Source organism: Coregonus clupeaformis, chromosome 3 (genome assembly GCF_020615455.1).
Source record: "Coregonus clupeaformis isolate EN_2021a chromosome 3, ASM2061545v1, whole genome shotgun sequence".
NCBI classification, from domain to species: domain Eukaryota; kingdom Metazoa; phylum Chordata; class Actinopteri; order Salmoniformes; family Salmonidae; genus Coregonus; species Coregonus clupeaformis.
This window is the reverse complement of record NC_059194.1, coordinates 18,261,439-18,278,970: the sequence shown is the minus strand read 5'-3', so window position 1 is coordinate 18,278,970 and position 17,532 is coordinate 18,261,439. Positions and strand designations below refer to the sequence as shown.

At 43.2% G+C, this 17,532-nt stretch overlaps 1 protein-coding gene across 3 annotated transcripts in view; it reads left to right on the top strand.

Annotated features, from left to right (window-relative positions):
- Positions 1 to 2,994: 2,994 nt before the first annotated feature.
- Positions 2,995 to 17,532, top strand: part of LOC121541577 (leucine-rich repeat and immunoglobulin-like domain-containing nogo receptor-interacting protein 2) — a 347,768-nt gene continuing 333,230 nt past the window's right edge. For 2 of the 3 annotated variants that reach the window (XM_045207494.1, XM_041850685.2), the window contains exon 1: positions 2,995 to 3,693. The gene's annotated coding sequence lies outside the window, so the exon portion shown is untranslated. The remainder of the gene's footprint in view (positions 3,694 to 17,532) is intronic. The other variant, XM_041850691.2, reaches the window with a different exon arrangement.

The window sequence follows — 17,532 nt, the reverse complement described above, 5'->3', positions numbered from 1 at the left end:
CTTTGATGACTCTTGGCATTCTCTCAACCAGCTTCACCTGGAATGCTTTTCCAACAGTCTTGAATGAGTTCCCACATATGCTGAGCACTTGTTGGCTGCTTTTCCTTCACTCTGCGGTCCGACTCATTTTGGTTGAGGTCAGGTGATTGTGGAGGCCAGGTCATCTGATGCAGCACTCCATCACTCTCCTTCTTGGTAAAATAGCCCTTAAACAGCCTGGAGGTGTGTTGGGTCATTGTCCTGTTGGAAAACTAAGCACAAACCAGATGGGTTGGCGTATCACTGCAGAATGCTGTGGTAGCCATGCTGGTTAAGTGTGCCTTGAATTCTAAAGAAATCACAGACTGTGTCACCAAAACTTTTACTCACAATAATTGAAACAGTGACCTTTTTCTATACTTAAGGAACAACTTGAATTGTGGTTGTGTTCCCTTAACGTGGCAGGTACACCCTTTAATATTGAAGAGTACGATAGGTGTTCTTCTCATCTTATTCTTAATGAGCCATGCTACCCTAATTTGCTATGCCTTAACATGTCTTAGAATCAATTCCACTGTTGATCAATGGGTTGGAGACAAGCCATTTCATGTACCTTGAGGCAAAAGTGTCAGACAAGCACTTAGTGGAAATCCCTAGGAGTAATCAGTGGGACCCTTAGGGCTGACAATGCAGAAAACATTTTACATTTACGTCATTTAGCAGACACTCTTATCCAGAGCGACTTACAGGAGCAATTAGGGTTAAGTGCCTTGCTCAAGGGCACATCGGCAGATTTTTCACCTAGTCGGCTCGGGGATTAGAATCAGCGACCTTTCGGTTGCTGGCACAACGCTCTTAACCACTAATCTACCTGCCGCCCAAGACAAACAGACCCATAGGGTGAGTGGTTAACGTCTAGAACAGGTGCTTACATGTGACTGACAAAACCTATACCTTGGTTGCCAATGAACGAACCCAACACAATGTCCTTCTTGTGGCCAATTGGCCACTTTTATCCTGCTGTACCCATTAGTATCTGCCTGGTATTTACCATGTCTCTAAGATGTGTAACATGTGTTGCCTGATTCTAGTAAAGCTACCACTTACAATTCCAGGAATATTGTACAGGCAAGGTTTGAATTAGTCTGTAGTATGTCTACAAATAACTGTAGATAAGTCATCGAGGCTCTATGTAATAATGTGGCTGGCAGTACTTCTTATTTTCTACATGCTTAACCGGTTTTGCCAGATACTTGATTTTTTAAAGTGAAACAGACAAATTACTGTATGTATAACAATCATGTAATTGGATGCCCTGGATAGTTTGCGAAGCAATTTGACTATGGGTACACACCGCTGCTGTTTTGAATGTAGGTTTGGACCGTGGAGAGTTGTGTTGGAAATGGCACCACCTGGATAATGAGATGCGGAGAGGCATGTGCTGGTATCTAAGCCTGAAGGCTTATCTGCAAGCTGTACCGAATCAGGCAGACACTATAGAGCGAGCACTGTAGTCCACACAGGGCACTGTCTTACGTCTGGCTGTTGTCCTTTTAACTTGGACTCCAATGTCAAAGTATGGCCTACGTCTAGACATTTTCCCGCTGGGTTGTTATGCATATCAATTAGATTTAAGGGGTTTATGTTTGCATTTTGATTGCTTTGACAGAGGAGTATAATGGTGATGATGGAAAGGAAGCAAAGCTCTGTGGACAGGCTTATGGTCCTTCATCCTTCAGCTTCATAGTTAGATGACCAGACGCTGGTGTGAGGTTTAGGATTTTATTTGGATATCCCATTAGCTGTTGAAGAAGCAGCAGCTATTCTTCCTGGGGTCTTATAGAGAATAAGGTCATCCTCCTCCCTGTTATCATAATCTACATAAAACATGATCTAATGTCCGTATCGGTAACACTTTACATTAAGATGCTCGTGTACCGGTGTAATTATTTCAGTAACAACATTATCTTAACTGTCAACATGTTGTTACTAGAGTAAGTACTCCATTACTACACAGGTATAAGAGCACCAGTCACTTGAGTGTTTTGGGACAAATGTTAGGCAAGTGTGAAGATTATGTGAAAAGGAAATTGAAAGTAGTTTAAAAAAGTGATGTTCCTCACATTGGCACAATTCCCAGCAATTTAATTCCTGAGGCGATAATCATCAGTCATTATTCATGCTTGGTTTGTAAAAATATCACTCACATGCTATCACTATGCCTAGCACATGACAAACTGATAATGCCTGAACGTTCCTTTAGTAAGTTTAAAGACAGGTTAGATACATGCGGATGCTCCACTTGAAATGTTCCAGGGACCTATTTCTTTTGTTTTAAACTGTTGTGCATATTGTCTCTAAATCAGCTTCCGCGTCCAGGGGAATATTCTGTGTGTATGTACGCAGAGTGATGAAGGAATTACTGGGAATTTGTTAAGGCTGCTCATTTTATAATTCCACAGTTTGCTATAGCGCTTGGATTGTCCTTGCCTCGATGCAGAGGACTGATTTGTTGCTGCTGCTATTTTCATCTCCCTCTTCGATCCATCTTGACAGTTGGCCAACATCAACTACTGACCTGATCCACTACAAGAAGTTTGCAAAAAAAGAGAGATGGAAAAGCCCCATGCTGAAGGGATGCTGGCTAGTTATTAGTTAATAAAGAAACTTCCTCGTTCCTTCATTCGTTGTCATGTTGTTTCTTTACTCACTCTCTATTTTCTTTTCCATATTTATTTGACCATTATTTGTATCCCTAAGGATTCCTAAGGAGTGCAGGCGGCCAACCTTTCTATCCGACATGACTGTGAATGCCAAAGCAGTAATTGTCAGACAACAGAGCTGGGAGTGACCGAGAGAGGGAGGAAAGAGAGAGGAAGCAAGAGAAAACAAGGGGATGGGAGATGCAGTGAGAGGCAGGGAGGGGAGTGTGTGAGCGAGAGAGAGAGAGAGAGAGAGAGAGAGAGAGAGAGAGAGCAGCTTTCATTCCGCCACTTCTCAGCATCCAGTCTCTGAGACGCCGTTCTAGAGAGTAGAGCTACAAAACAAGGCAAATTGGAGAGGGAAGAAATCAGAGGAAATCGAGGGAAATACATTACAAGAAGAGTTTGCTATCCACTTCTAACTCCTATCGGGTGGTGAGAGGTGTCAAAGTTTGCACTCTGGGGGACCACCCCCTCTTGCTGGGCTGAACAGAGGACAGCTCCCGTCTTCTGGGTGTGGAGAGCACAGACTGCCTGTAGTCACTTTCGGGGGAGCCAGTGCGCACTAGGAGTGTTCTCCATCTGTGGATCTCGCACTTCATCGCTGCCTGCCTGCAGGGAGGAGAAGATCCAATCAGCGTTTGGGTTTAATAAGGTGGAATACCAGGGGGGACGCAACAGAAAAGATACAGCACAACCTGGGAAATAAAGGAAGTAGGAGCACACAGCAGTGAAGGACATCCTTCAGAGGAGGAAAAAATAAGTTTTACGGAATTTTCAATTCAGAGGCTCCTGTTCCAGGTGGACTTGGACAGCATCATTTCCTTTTTGGGAGGAGTAGCTCTCAGGTTCAGTCAGCTAATCTTGTGGACTATAGGATCCTGGATGGCATGTCAAGGTAAGGACCTATCTTCAACTCTCCCGGTGTATCAGCCAGCCAGCCACTGCTCAGATTAGGTAACGCCAACACTCAGCAGCAGAAGAAAAAAAGAGAGAAGAAGCAGATGGAAAGGTATGTGTGTTTCATTCATCTCCAGACTGTTTAGTGGCACTAATAGGACTTAAGAAGTTGCGATAACGCCTTTCTGCGATTTATTTTCTTCATGCCGTATCCTGATGCACGGTGGGAACATGATTGCTTTTTTCTAGGAGGGATATTTTGATCCATGGATGAGAGGGTAGAGGGGTGTTGAGGGGGTGGTATGGGGGGATGTTGGAAAGGAAAAGATGCCAGTCTCAAAGCAATTTATCTCTGGGGTCTCTGTCTCTGTATGGGCATAATTACCATTAGTATTTATCTTCGTCTTTGAGGGGCCATGGGTGTTACGTTTGTATGTTCACCACCTGCCTCTGAGTCGCGATTGCACAGCTACTCTGCACATTAAGGCTGTGTTTCCCTTTATCGCAGCAGACAGCAAACAAATTGTTTTCGTTGTTTCGAATGCTGCCCAAATATCGTACATGCACCACATAATATTTCTGCATCTTTCCTGTCCTACTGTCATGCCCATCTTTGGCTGACAATGCGATGAAACGTGTAGATGATAAGCATGTGTTTTCTCTCCTCAAGGTCCTTGTTGTATGTAAATGAGGAGAAAATTATTCCTAGGATGATCGAGGGATATAAAATAGGGGTTTATAAATATAACTGCAGCGTCGTTGTAGTGAATCTACAGCACCTCCCTGTCTATACTGGACAAGTGCCCCTTTGTAGGAACAAGCTGAAATATTTATGATTGCATGTGCATCCTGTCTGCCCTGAAATATTTAAAATAATTCAATAATAAATAGCCTGTGCCGGTCAAACCCTGCACCTGCTGTGGAGAATGAATATGATGCCGCCTCCTCATGTGATATGCAAAGCAGTGTCCAATAAATGCCTTTGCCTCTAGATATGAAAATGTCAAAGGTGCCTCCTCTTGCTAGACATAGAAAGGGGGTAGAGGGGGTGGAACGGGCAGGAAAGGGTGATATGAAGTTGATGACAGCTTCCTAGGTACAGTCGCTAAATATCAACCAATAGGACTGGCTAATTCTTATCTTTAATGTATAGCCAGCTGGTCAATGTATATAAGATGGCGCCTGTCCTAAGGGTTCAGAGATTAAAGTGAGAAAGCTCTGGTATTGGAATTACATTATGTTTTCACATATGTTGCCTCTTGAAAGAGACTGTTGGCTTTTCATCTCATCGTTTGCCCGGTCCAGATATAGGTGTAATCTAATGAACATTATGGCGGACGTGCATTTTAATGTGTGCGTGTATATTTGTGTGTGTGTGGGTGTATGTGTCCAGAGCTTTGAGCTTCATCCGCTTTGATGTTTTATTGAGTGTTAACCATGTCAGCACAGACACACAGACTGTGATCCGGGGTTACATAGTGAAGGGAAGCTCTGAATTGGACCTTATTCAGCCTTGTACTGCTTTTCACTGTGGATTAGCAACGCCGATTTTGCTTTCACAGCTTTTTGAATCTGCTAAACAATTTAGTCCAGGTATGTGTACCTCTGAGTGTGTGTATGTGTGTATGTTTGTGTGTGTATGCTTGTTTGAGTGTGTGTGTGTATGTATTTGTGAGTGTATGCTTGTTTGAGTGTGTGTGTGTGTGTGTGTGTGTATGTGTTTGTCTGTGTATGTTTGTTTTGTGTGCTTGTGTGTCCAACCGTTGTAAAGGGAATATGTGCTGTCTAATGATGGCAGAGGGAGGAGTCAGAGACTTGGTCTAACATTTCACTTGAATAATGCATCCACTGAATTATAGTATGGAAGGAGAATAGAAGGATTTTTTCTTTCCCCAGTGATTATTCTGAATCGTAGACAGCACATTCACAGGGGGTAGACATTAGAGAAGAAAACAACTTTGATGGCAAAAATGCTGTGCTTTTGATTTATTGCCTACAGCTACGGTTTGAATCAGTATGCATGCACGTAACTAGGCAGCTGAAATATGACATACCTGCTTCTAACTATAATACATCATTTTCAATCATCTCATGCCTTTTGGACCCACACAGATGAAATATTTTCTGCTTAGTTGTGAGTTATGCCTAATTTTTTAATTAGGAATTTGTTAAGTCTTGTTTATAGTCAATATTACTTCATAATTTACCCAGAATGTGTATGTAGACAGAAGAAGAGGGTTGTTTTGAATGGTTTTGTCATTATCCCAACAGATATTGAATAATGAAAAAAAAAAATGTATACCCCTTAAGATTAGTATTCATCATATAAGAGTGACGTTGTATTACATGTTGTCCATTCATCCTTACATATTACTAATTCATAAGGCCCTCAAAAGCAACCATCCCTCCATCTTGGAGCTAGCATCATGCAGTAGCAGATAGCACAGGTTATAAAACAGTTCAGACTCTCCAATAAAATTAGAATGTGTAGATGGGTCACGCAAAAACCGTGTACCTCAGAGTTTTATCAAACTAAATGTGATTACTGAGAGGGATAGATTTCCAGGCACAATCATGATGGCTAATAACAAGCAGCAGTGAGACAAACGCCAGGGATTACTCCAGGGAAGGAAGTTTACCAGATAATACAGGACTTGTGTAAGATGTGCTTGGACGGATCGGACTATCACAGGTAGGGTAGCCACAGAGGAACTGGAGCTATTATAACTATGGACTACTCATACATCAAGGAGATTTGTCAGACCTTTAATGATGAATAAGAAGGGCCACTTCAACTCTAGAGATTCAGTCGTATTCAACGTTGGCTAGCCATTAGAAGCTAACTATGCATTGATGTAGAGGAGAAATTTCAATTTAATTAGTCTCGGAAATTCTACCAGAACATGCTCTATGCAGGCCTCTGAGATTCATAGGGTTCTCAGCCTTTAAGTGGACATTAAAATATATTATTTCAGTCCAGGGTAATTAAGTGTAGTATTCTAAAATGCAACCATCTTAAAATGTCAATACTTCAGGCCTCCATCCCGACTGTCTAAAAGCTGTCTGCAGAACATTACTGTAACATTAGCATCGTCATATTATTTTCCAGACTGTAGAAGCAAAAATTCCGCCATTAAAGGAGGTTAAGCGCATAATGTCTCTGTCAGAAGTAGTGCGGTTGAACTGTGTGAAAGGGAAGACGTGGCCCGAGCCCAGCGGCATATTTTTAGACAGTCCATTAAGGAATAGGAAAACCAATGCTCGCTGCTCTGTCAACATTGGGTTTCAGTTTTTTTTTTATACAATGACCTTTGTCGGGTACAGTGAGGAGCCTGAATGGCATTGTCATACTGTGGCTTGGCGACTGAATAACACAGTTCATTATGAAAAGAGACAAAGGTAGTGTCTTGTTGGCATGTCTAACGCAAACATCAATGACTGTCTTCCATCTGCTTTCGTAAATGAATTTGAGTTGGGCTTGAACACGCTTTCTCCTCCACTGTTTCTTGTTAAAATGATTCCTTGGGTGAATATTCAATATCTGACAGGCTGATAGATGCACCGCTGATAAATCAATTTCAGGCTGATTATAAATACATTTCAGGCTTTACTTAGCCACATGCTTCCACATATCAGGCTTTACTTAGCCACATGCTTCCACACATCGAGCCACTATGGACATGCTGGCTTTTTACATAATGCACATATTTATTCCAGAGATCATATGTCCCACATCTGTACCGTATAGACCGCCAGCTGGGCTGGCTTGAATTGATTTTTAGATGACCTTGTGTTGAATGGAGATCAAGTATTGTTTTTGGTATTTTTACCCCCTATTTCTCCCCAATTTCCTGGTATCCAATTGGTAGTTACAGTCTTGTCCCATCACTGCAACTCCCGTATGGACACGGGAGAGGCGAAGGTTGAGAGTCGTGCGTCTTCCGAAACACAACCCAACCGAGCCGCCCTACTTCTTGACACAGTGCCCGCTTAACCCGGCCGCACCAATGTGCCGGAGGAAACACCGTACACCTGGCGACCAAGTCAGCGTGCACTGCGCCCGGCCCGCCACAGGCCCGCCAACTCCAACTCATTGAATCCTATCAAAGTCAGCAAAACATTAATTTGTGAAATGGAGCACCTCTACTTCTCCTAAATGTGCCCCTCTTGTAGCAGCAGTGCTGCCAAAGGTAGTGGTGGTTTGCAGTTCATCCACCAAAACTCATAATCAAAAGGAAATGTTTTTCTATTCAGTGCATGAACCCAGCACAGTGCCCTTGTCTTACGGCACAATGTCGGGGCAGCATCCTCTGTTCCCTGCTTCTGTGGTGGGTGGCAGAGTGACCGTTAGTGGCAGCGCAAATTCATCTGGGAAGAGCACAAAGGGAAAGGCCGAGGCTCGAGGACAGATCGCGGACGACTCCTATTGACACTGACCCTGCCACTCATGTCACTTTGGAGCGTGACCTTTGAGTGAGCTGTGGGGGACTAGCGTCTGAGGGCCACCTCCAGCAAAGTCCCCTTCGCCGCTCCCACATGTGTCGACATGAAGCATTAGTAAGGGTCAGAACAGTGAGAGCGGGGTGAGAAGACGTTGTGCCAAGTGGCAGTTATGATGGAAACGGGGAGAAAATACATCTGTTGACCTCAATCCATGAAAAACAGAAGATCGAATTACCTCAGGTTGTCTGTCTGACTTAAGTGAAGGGACCCCAGGTTTGACCTTGAACTGAGGTTTGATGCTTTCATTATCTGTCCAGCTCTTCTCAGGCGCCACACAAGCCCAGTATGCCACACACTGACACCACAAGGCGTGGGAGGCCACAGTAAGGTGTTGTGACACTATCAGTCTGCCACAGCTTGGCTTCTCACACATATTGAATTCTGACAATAGCATTGAAATGCCAATCTGACAGCATGTTTACTTAAGCACTAGTATGTTTGCAGAAGGAGAACAGAGAGATAGAGAGAGGGTAACATTTGTCTTTGAACACATCAAAGGTTATTATAATGTGCCTTTAGCTGCAGCTATGTGGGAGGGGACTGACTGGTGCAACAAATTAGTGATTTTAGAACAAATATGAGATTCAATGTGCTTTTTTGTTGTAGAATATAATATCAAACATAGAGGAATTGAAAGTCATGAGACCTTTTTAATGTATTTTTTAGGAGGAGCGGAAGTGAACCCTGGAACCCCAAAGAACTTCTAGGGTGTTTGTAAACTTCTAGGGTGTTTGTTCCTTCGCAGCTGTAAACAGCTAGCGACTTCTGTCATCATGAAGTGCTGTGAGAGGCTAGTTAAGGATCATATCACCTCTACCTTATCTAACCCCCTACCCTAGACCCACTTCAATTTGCTTACGGCCCCAATAGAGCCACAGAGGATGCAATTGCCATCGCACTGCAAACTGCTCTATCCCATCTGGACAAGAGGAATACCTACGTCAGAATGCTGTTCATTGACTATAGCTCAGCCTTCAACAACATAGTACCATCCAAGCTCATCATTAAGCTCGGGGCCCTGGGTCTGAGCCCTGCCCTGTGCAACTGGGTCCTGGACTTCCTGACAGGCCGCCCCCAGGTGGTGAAGGTAGGAAACAACACCTCCATTTTGCTGATCCTCAACACAGTGGTCCCACAAGGGTGCGTGCTCAGCCCCCTCCTGTACTCCCTGTTCACCCATGACTGCGTCGCCACCCACGCCTCCAACTCAATCATCAAGTTTGCAGACGACACAACAGTAGTAGGCCTGATTACCAACAATGACGAGACAGCCTCCTGGCGGAGTGGTGCTAGCAAAATACCCTCTCCCTCAACGTCAACAAAATGAAGGAGCTGATCGAAGGACTTCAGGAAACAGCAGAGGGCGCATGTCCATATCCACATCGATGGGAGCGCAGTGGAGAAGGTTCCTCGGCGTACATACCACTGGCTCCACCGAGCTCCGTCAGCTCTGGATCCGAGTCGGCCGGGGTGGGAATGGGCAGACCCCTTCCAGGACGTCCTCTGGCTGCCAGCAGTTTGTCCAAACGGATGGCCATGTCCACCAGTTGCGTGAAGGACAACATGGTGTGGGTGATTCTGTGATGAGTGTGATTAGAATGAGTCAGGCGCAGGAGGGTAAATCACAGAATACAGAGTTTATTCCGTCGTACACAGTTGCGCTGGATAGCGACAACAAAATACAGGCACAGGGGAAAAATCTACCCCGGCAATACAAGGTACGGGTAGCTCCAACAAAATACAGGCACAGGGGAATAATCTACCCCGGCAATACAAGGTACGAGTAGCTCCACCAAGCTACACTCAACTCACATAAAACAATCACCCACAAGGACAAGGGGGCAGAGGGAACACTTATACACTGACTAATGAGGGGATATGAACCAGGTGTGTGTAATAGACAAGACAAGACAAATGGAATGATGATATATGGAGTGGCAGCGGCTAGTAAGACGTGATGACTAACGCCGAAGCCTGCCCGAACAAGGAGGGGAGGCAGCCTTGGCGGAAGTCGTGACAGATGGTGATGTGGATATACTCGGAATACATATCCCAAATGAAATACATGATCTCACTCCAATATATTTTAATAGAAAGTTATCAAAAATAGATGAGATCTTGCTACCATGGAAAGGTAAATACCTGTCTATTTGTGGAAAATCACCCTGATTAACTCTTTAGTATTATCCCAGTGTACGTATTTTCTTATGGTCTTGCCTACGCCTAGCGAACAGTTTTTAAAATTATATGAGAAAAAAGTATTCCATTTTATTTGGAATGGCAAGCCAGACAAAATTAAACGGGCCTATTTATATAATGAATATGAATTCAGAGGACAGAAATGATTAAATATTAAAGCATTAGACCTATCACTAAAAGCTTCAGTTATACAAAAGTTATACTTAAACCCAAACTGGTTCTCAAGCAAAATAGTAACATTGTCTCACCCCATGTTCAAGAATGGCCTATTTCCCTTTATTCAGATTACAACCTCTCACTTTCAGTTATTTGAAAAGGAAATAATCTCCCAAATATCACTATTTCTAAAACAAGCCATAGGAAGTTGGTTGCAATTTCAATTTAATTATCCAGAAACGACAGAACAAATAATGCAACAAAGATTGTGGTTAAACTCAAATATACTAATTGATAAAAAAAAATTGGGAAAAAAACAAACATTAAAAAGGTATAATCTTTGTAAATTATATCATAGGTAGGACTGGTGGAGTTTTGTCGTACATGCTCTACCCAAAATTACAACCAAATAATTGTCACATTACCGCAAAAAAAGGAAGAGGAAAGTGGAATGGGGAAAAAGTAAGGAACTTGTCTGTCGGCCCTGCATTAAAAACCATAATTGGTTAAAGAAAATTGTGATACATAAAAAATTATACCAGTTTCATTTAAGGAGCAAAGGATTGACAGCCGTCCCATATAGATTGTAACATAGTTGGGGAGAGATTTTTGGCGTACCGATTCCATGGCATAGTGTTTATGAACTGATACACAAAACGACGCCAGATTCAAAACTTATAATTTTTTTCAGTTTCAATTATTATAAAAAATTATTGCTACCTATAGAATGTTATTTATATGGGGGAGACAATGTTCCCAGCTCTGCAGATTTTGCTGCGAAGAGATATAATAATTAGATCATTTGTTTTGCTACTGTCACAGGTCCAGGAATGGCTGAAGGACTGCAATATTTACATGGAGCTAACCCTGCAGGTAGCACTACTGGGTGATCTGAAAAGTCATAGTCAATCGATCAATCATTTAATAATACTTTTAGCAAAAATAAATTCAATTTACAATTGGTAGAAACAATGAGAATAGAAGGGTTCAGAACGTTTGTGAAACATCACAGTACAGTTGAAAAATATATGGTAAATAGGGTGGTGTTAAGAGATAGATGAGAGGTTTTGAATGGAGCTGAAGGATGGGACTAATAACAACTAACAATAACTAATAACAACAAGATAACTAATGTAAAGCATACTGTGTTCATAATAGGTATATAGGTTATAGGTTGAGAGCTTTTGTGAAAGAGCACAGTTAGAAAGATAAGGCATATAGAAGCAAACCGGATGGACATCATGAAAATGATCAGAGAGGTTGAGGGTAGAGGAATTTCAGGAGTAAAAACAAACAAAATATAATTATTGTAAAATTGACTGTGTCCATTAAATGTATATAGTATGTATAAACTTGAAGTAGAGGCCTAAGCGCTGTTGTTCACTAGTTTACTCCAATTAGGGGAAGGGTGGTGGGGTTGGAAAGTAATAAAGGGAAATATTATTTTCCAACCCCTGTATGTATGTATATATATATATATATATATATATATATATATATATATATATATATATATATATATATATATATATATATATATATATATAGAGAGAGAGAGAGTGTTGAAGTCGGAAGTTTACATACACTTAGGTTGGAGTAATTAAAACTTGTCTACTTTGTGCATGACATAAGTCATTTTTCCAACAATTGTTTACAGACAGATTATTTCACTTATAATTCACTGTATCACAAATCCAGTGGGTCAGAAGTTTACATACACTAAGTTGACTGTGCCTTTAAACAGCTTGGAAAATTCCAGAAAATTATGTCATGGCTTTAGAAGCTTCTGATAGGCTAATTCATATCATTTGAGTCAATTGGAGGTGTACCTGTGGATGTATTTCAAGGCCTACCTTCAAACTCAGTGCCTCTTTGCTTGACATCATGGGAAAATGAAAAGAAATCAGCCAAGACCTCCACAAGTCCAGTTCATCCTTGGGAGCAATTTCCAAACGCCTGAAGGTACCACGTTAATCTGTACAAACAAAAGTACACAAGTATAAACACCATGGGACCACGCAGCCGTCATACTGCTCAGGAAGGAGACGTGTTCTGTCTCCTAGAGATGAACGTACTTTGGTGCGAAAAGTGCAAATCAATCCCATAACAACAGCAAAGGACCTTGTGAAGATGCTGGAGGAAACAGGTACAAAAGTATTTATATATATAACCTGAAAGGCCGCTCAGCAAGGAAGAAGCCACTGCTCCAAAACCGCCAAAAAAAGCCAGACTACGGTTTGCAACTGCACATGGGGACAAGAGATTGTACTTTTTGGAGAAATATCCTCTGTTCTGATGAAACAAAAATAGAACTGTTTGGCCATAATGACCATCGTTATGTTTGGAGGAAAAAGGGGAATGCTTGCAAGCCGAAGAACACCATCCCAACTGTGAAGCACGTGGGTGGCAGCATCATGATGTGGGGGTGCTTTGCTGCAGGAGGGACTGGTGCACTTCACAAAATAGATGGCATCATGAGGAAGGAAAAGTATGTGGATATATTGAAGCAATATCTCAAGACATCAGTCAGGAAGTTAAAGCTTGGTCGCAAATGGACAATGACCCCAAGCATACTTCCAATGTTGTGGCAAAATGGCTTAAGGACAACAAAGTCAAGGTATTGGAGTGACCATCACAAATCCCTGACCTCAATCCTATAAAAAATGTGTGGGCAGAACTGAAAAAGCATGTGCGAGCAAGGACACCTACAAACCTGACTCAGTTACACCAGCTCTGTCAGGAGGAATGGGCCAAAATTCACCCAACTTATTGTGGGAAGCTTGTGGAAGGCTACCCTAAACGTTTTACCCAAGTTAAACAATTTAAAGACAATGCTACCAAATACTAATTGAGTGTATGTAAACTTCTGACCCACTGGGAATGTGATGAAAGAAATAAAAGCTGAAATAAATCATTCTCTCTACTATTATTCTGACATTTCACATTCTTAAAATAAAGTGGTGATCCTAACTGACCTAAAACAGGGAATTTTTACTAGGATTAAATGTCAGGAATTGTGAAAAACTGAGGTATATTGGCCAAGGTATATGTAAACTTCCGACTTCGACTGTATGTATACACTGCTCAAAAAAATAAAGGGAACACTGAAATAACACATTCTAGATCTGAATGAATGAAATAATCTTACTAAATACTTTTTTCTTTACATAGTTGAATGTGCTGACAACAAAATCACACAAAAATGTTCAATGGAAATCAAATGTATCAACCCATGGAGGTCTGGATTTGGAGTAACCCTCAAAGTGGAAAACCACACTACAGGCTGATCCAACTTTGATGTAATGTCCTTAAAACAAGTCAAAATGAGGCTCAGTAGTGTGTGTGGCCTCCACGTGCCTGTATGACCTCCCTACAACGCCTGGGCATGCTCCTGATGAGGTGGCGGATAGTCTCCTGAGGGATCTCCTCCCAGTCCTGGACTAAAGCATCCGCCAACTCCTGGACAGTCTGTGGTGCAACGTGGCGTTGGTGAATGGAGCGAGACATGTCCCAGATGTGCTCAATTGGATTCAGGTCTGGGGAACGGGCGGGCCAGTCCATAGCATCAATGCCTTCCTCTTGCAGGAACTGCTGACACACCCCAGCCACATTAGGTCTAGCATTGTCTTTCATTAGGAGGAACCCAGGGCCAACCGCTCCAGCATATGGTCTCACAAGGAGTCTGAGGATCTCATCTCGGTACCTAATGGCAGTCAGGCTACCTCTGGCGAGCACATGGAGGGCTGTGCAGCCCCCCAAAGAAATGTCACCCCACACCATGACTGACCCACCGCCAAACCGGTCATGCTGGAGGATGTTGCAGGCAGCAGAACATTCTCCACGGCGTCTCCAGACTCTGTCACGTCTGTCACATGTGCTCAGTGTGAACCTGCTTTCATCTGTGAAGAGCACAGGGCGCCAGTGGCGAATTTGCCAATCTTGGTGTTCTCTGGCAAATGCCAAACGTCCTGCACGGTGTTGGGCTGTAAGCACAGCCCCCACCTGTGGATGTCGGGCCCTCATACCACCCTCATGGAGTCTGTTTCTGACCGTTTGAGCAGACACATGCACATTTGTGGCCTGCTGGAGGTCATTTTGCAGGGCTCTGGCAGTGCTCCTCCTGCTCCTCCTTGCACAAAGGCGGAGGTAGCGGTCCTGCTGCTGGGTTGTTGCCCTCCTACGGCCTCCTCCATGTCTCCTGATGTACTGGCCTGTCTCCTGGTAGCGCCTCAATGCTCTGGACACTACGCTGACAGACACAGCAAACCTTCTTGCCACAGCTTGCATTGATGTGCCATCCTGGATGAGCTGCACTATCTGAGCCACTTGTGTGGGTTGTAGACTTCGTCTCATGCTACCACTAGAGTGAAAGCACCGCCAGCATTCAAAAGTGACCAAAACATCAGCCAGGAAGCATAGGAACTGAGAAGTGGTCTGTGGTCACCACCTGCAAAACCAGACCTTTATTGGGGGTGTCTTGCTAATTGCCTATAATTTCCACCTGTTGTCTATTCCATTTGCACAACAGCATGTGAAATATATTGTCAATCAGTGTTGCTTCCTAAGAGGACAGTTTGATTTCACAGAAGTGTGATTGACTTGGAGTTACATTGTGTTGTTTAAGTGTTCCCTTTATTTTTTTGAGCAGTGTATGTAGATATTTGCAGGGAAAAAAACATATGGGGGATTGGAAGTGATGCAGAACATTACATTGATGGAAGTTACAATCTATCTGCAATATTAAAACTGATCTACCCCCTAATAAGAATTTATAAAAAATAAAACAACTTTTACAGATGCACAATTGAGAGCATCCTGTCGGGCTGTATCACCGCCTGGTACGGCAATTGCACCGCCCGCAACCGCAGGGCTCTCCAGAGGGGGGTGCAGTCTGCCCAACTCATCACTGGGGGCACACTGCCTGTCTTCCAGGACACCTACAGCACCCGATGTCACAGGAAGGCCAAAAAGGTCAACCACCAAGGCCATGGCCTGTTCACCCCGTTATCATCCAGAAGGCGAGGTCAGTACAGGTGCATCAAAGCTGGGACTGAGAGACTGCTTCTATCTGAAGGCCATCAGACTGTTAAATAGCCATCACTAGCCGGCTACCACCCAGTTACTCAACCCTGCACCTTATTTTATTGTTTAACTAGGCAAGTCAGTTGAGAACAAATTCTTATTTACAGTGATGGCCTACACTGGCCAAACCCAGACAACGCTGGGCCAATTGTGCACCACCCTATGGGACTCCCAATCACAGCTGGTTGTGATACAGCCTGGAATTGAACCAGGGGTTCTGTAGTGACACCTCAAGTGCATTAGACCACTTCGCCACTCGGGAGCCCAATAGAGGCTTAGAGGCTGCTGCCCGTACATAGACAGTACTGGCCACTTTAATAATGGAACACTAGTCACTTTAATAATGTTTACATACTGCTTAACTCATCTAATATGTATATTCTGTATTATATTATACTGTATTTTAGTCAATGCCACTCCATTATTGCTTGTCCTAATATTGATATATTTCTTAATTCCATCCTTTTACATTTAGATTTGTGTTTTGTTGTGAATTGTTAGATACTACTGCACTGTTGGAGTAAGGAACACAAGCATTTTGCTATACCCGCAATAACATCTGCTAAATATGTGTATGTGACCAATCAAATTTGATTTGATTTGAGCTAGCTAAGCTAACTTAGTCTAGTAGTTTTCTCAAAGTCAAAATTGTATTGGATGGTCCTTAATTCTGGGGAAAATGTAAGTTTATAGCTAGATATCCCAAAGAATCATCGCATCTGGCTGCATTGCCTGCATGGATAGTAACATGCAGGTCACCGAGTGGCGCAGTGGTCTAAGGCACTGCATCGCAGTGCTAGCTGTGCCACTAGAGATCCTGGTTCGAATCCAGTCTCTGTCGTAGCCGGCCGCGACCGGGAGACCCATGGGGTGGCGCACAATTGGCCCAGGGTAGGGGAGGGAATGGCCGGCAGGGATGTAGCTCAGTTGGTAGAGCATGGCGTTTGCAATGCCAGGGTTGTGGGTTCGATTCCCACGGGGGGGCAGTATGAAAAAAATAAAAAAGAATGTATGCACTCACTAACTGTAAGTCGCTCTGGATAAGAGCGTCTGCTAAATGACTAAAATGTAAAAATGTAACATTAGCAGCAGCAGGAGGTGGTGGTGCAAGGATGATTTATAGCACATGGGTAAGTTGTTTATCAAGTTAACCATCTATTCTAGGTAGTGTCAGGGAGCTAGAGTGAGGGAAAAAAGTATTTGATCCCCTCCTGATTTTGTACGTTTGCCCACTGACAAAGACATCATCACTCTATAATTTGAATGGTAGGTTTATTTGAACAGTGAGAGACAGAATAACCACAAAAAAAATCCAGAAAAACGCATGTCAAAAATGTTATGAATTGATTTGCATTTTAATGAGGGAAATAAGTATTTGACCCCTCTGCAAAACATGACTTAGTACTTGGTGGCAAAACCCTTGTTGGCAATCACAGAGGTCAGACGTTTCTTGTAGTTGGCCACCAGGTTTGCACACATCTCAGGAGGGATTTTGTTCCACTCCTCTTTGCAGATCTTCTCCAAGTCATTAAGGTTTCGAGGCTGACGTTTGGCAACTTGAACCTTCAGCTCCCTCCACAGATTTTCTTTGGGATTAAGGTCTGGAGACTGGCTAGGCCACTCCAGGACCTTAATGTGCTTCTTCTTGAGCCACTCCTTTGTTGCCTTGGCTGTGTGTTTTGGGTCATTGTCATGCTGGAATACCCATCCACGACCCATTTTCAATGCCCTGGCTGAGGGAAGGAGGTTCTCACCCAAGATTTGATGGTACATGGCCCCGTCCATTTCCCTTTGATGCGGTGAAGTTGTCCTGTCCCCTTAGCAGAAAAACACCCCCAAAGCATATTGTTTCCACCTCCATGTTTGACGATGGGCATGGTGTTCTTGGGGTCATAGGCAGCATTCCTCCTCCAAACACGGCGAGTTGAGTTGATGCCAAAGAGCTCGATTTTGGTCTCATCTGACCACAACACTTTCACCCAGTTCTCCTCTGAATCATTCAGATGTTCAT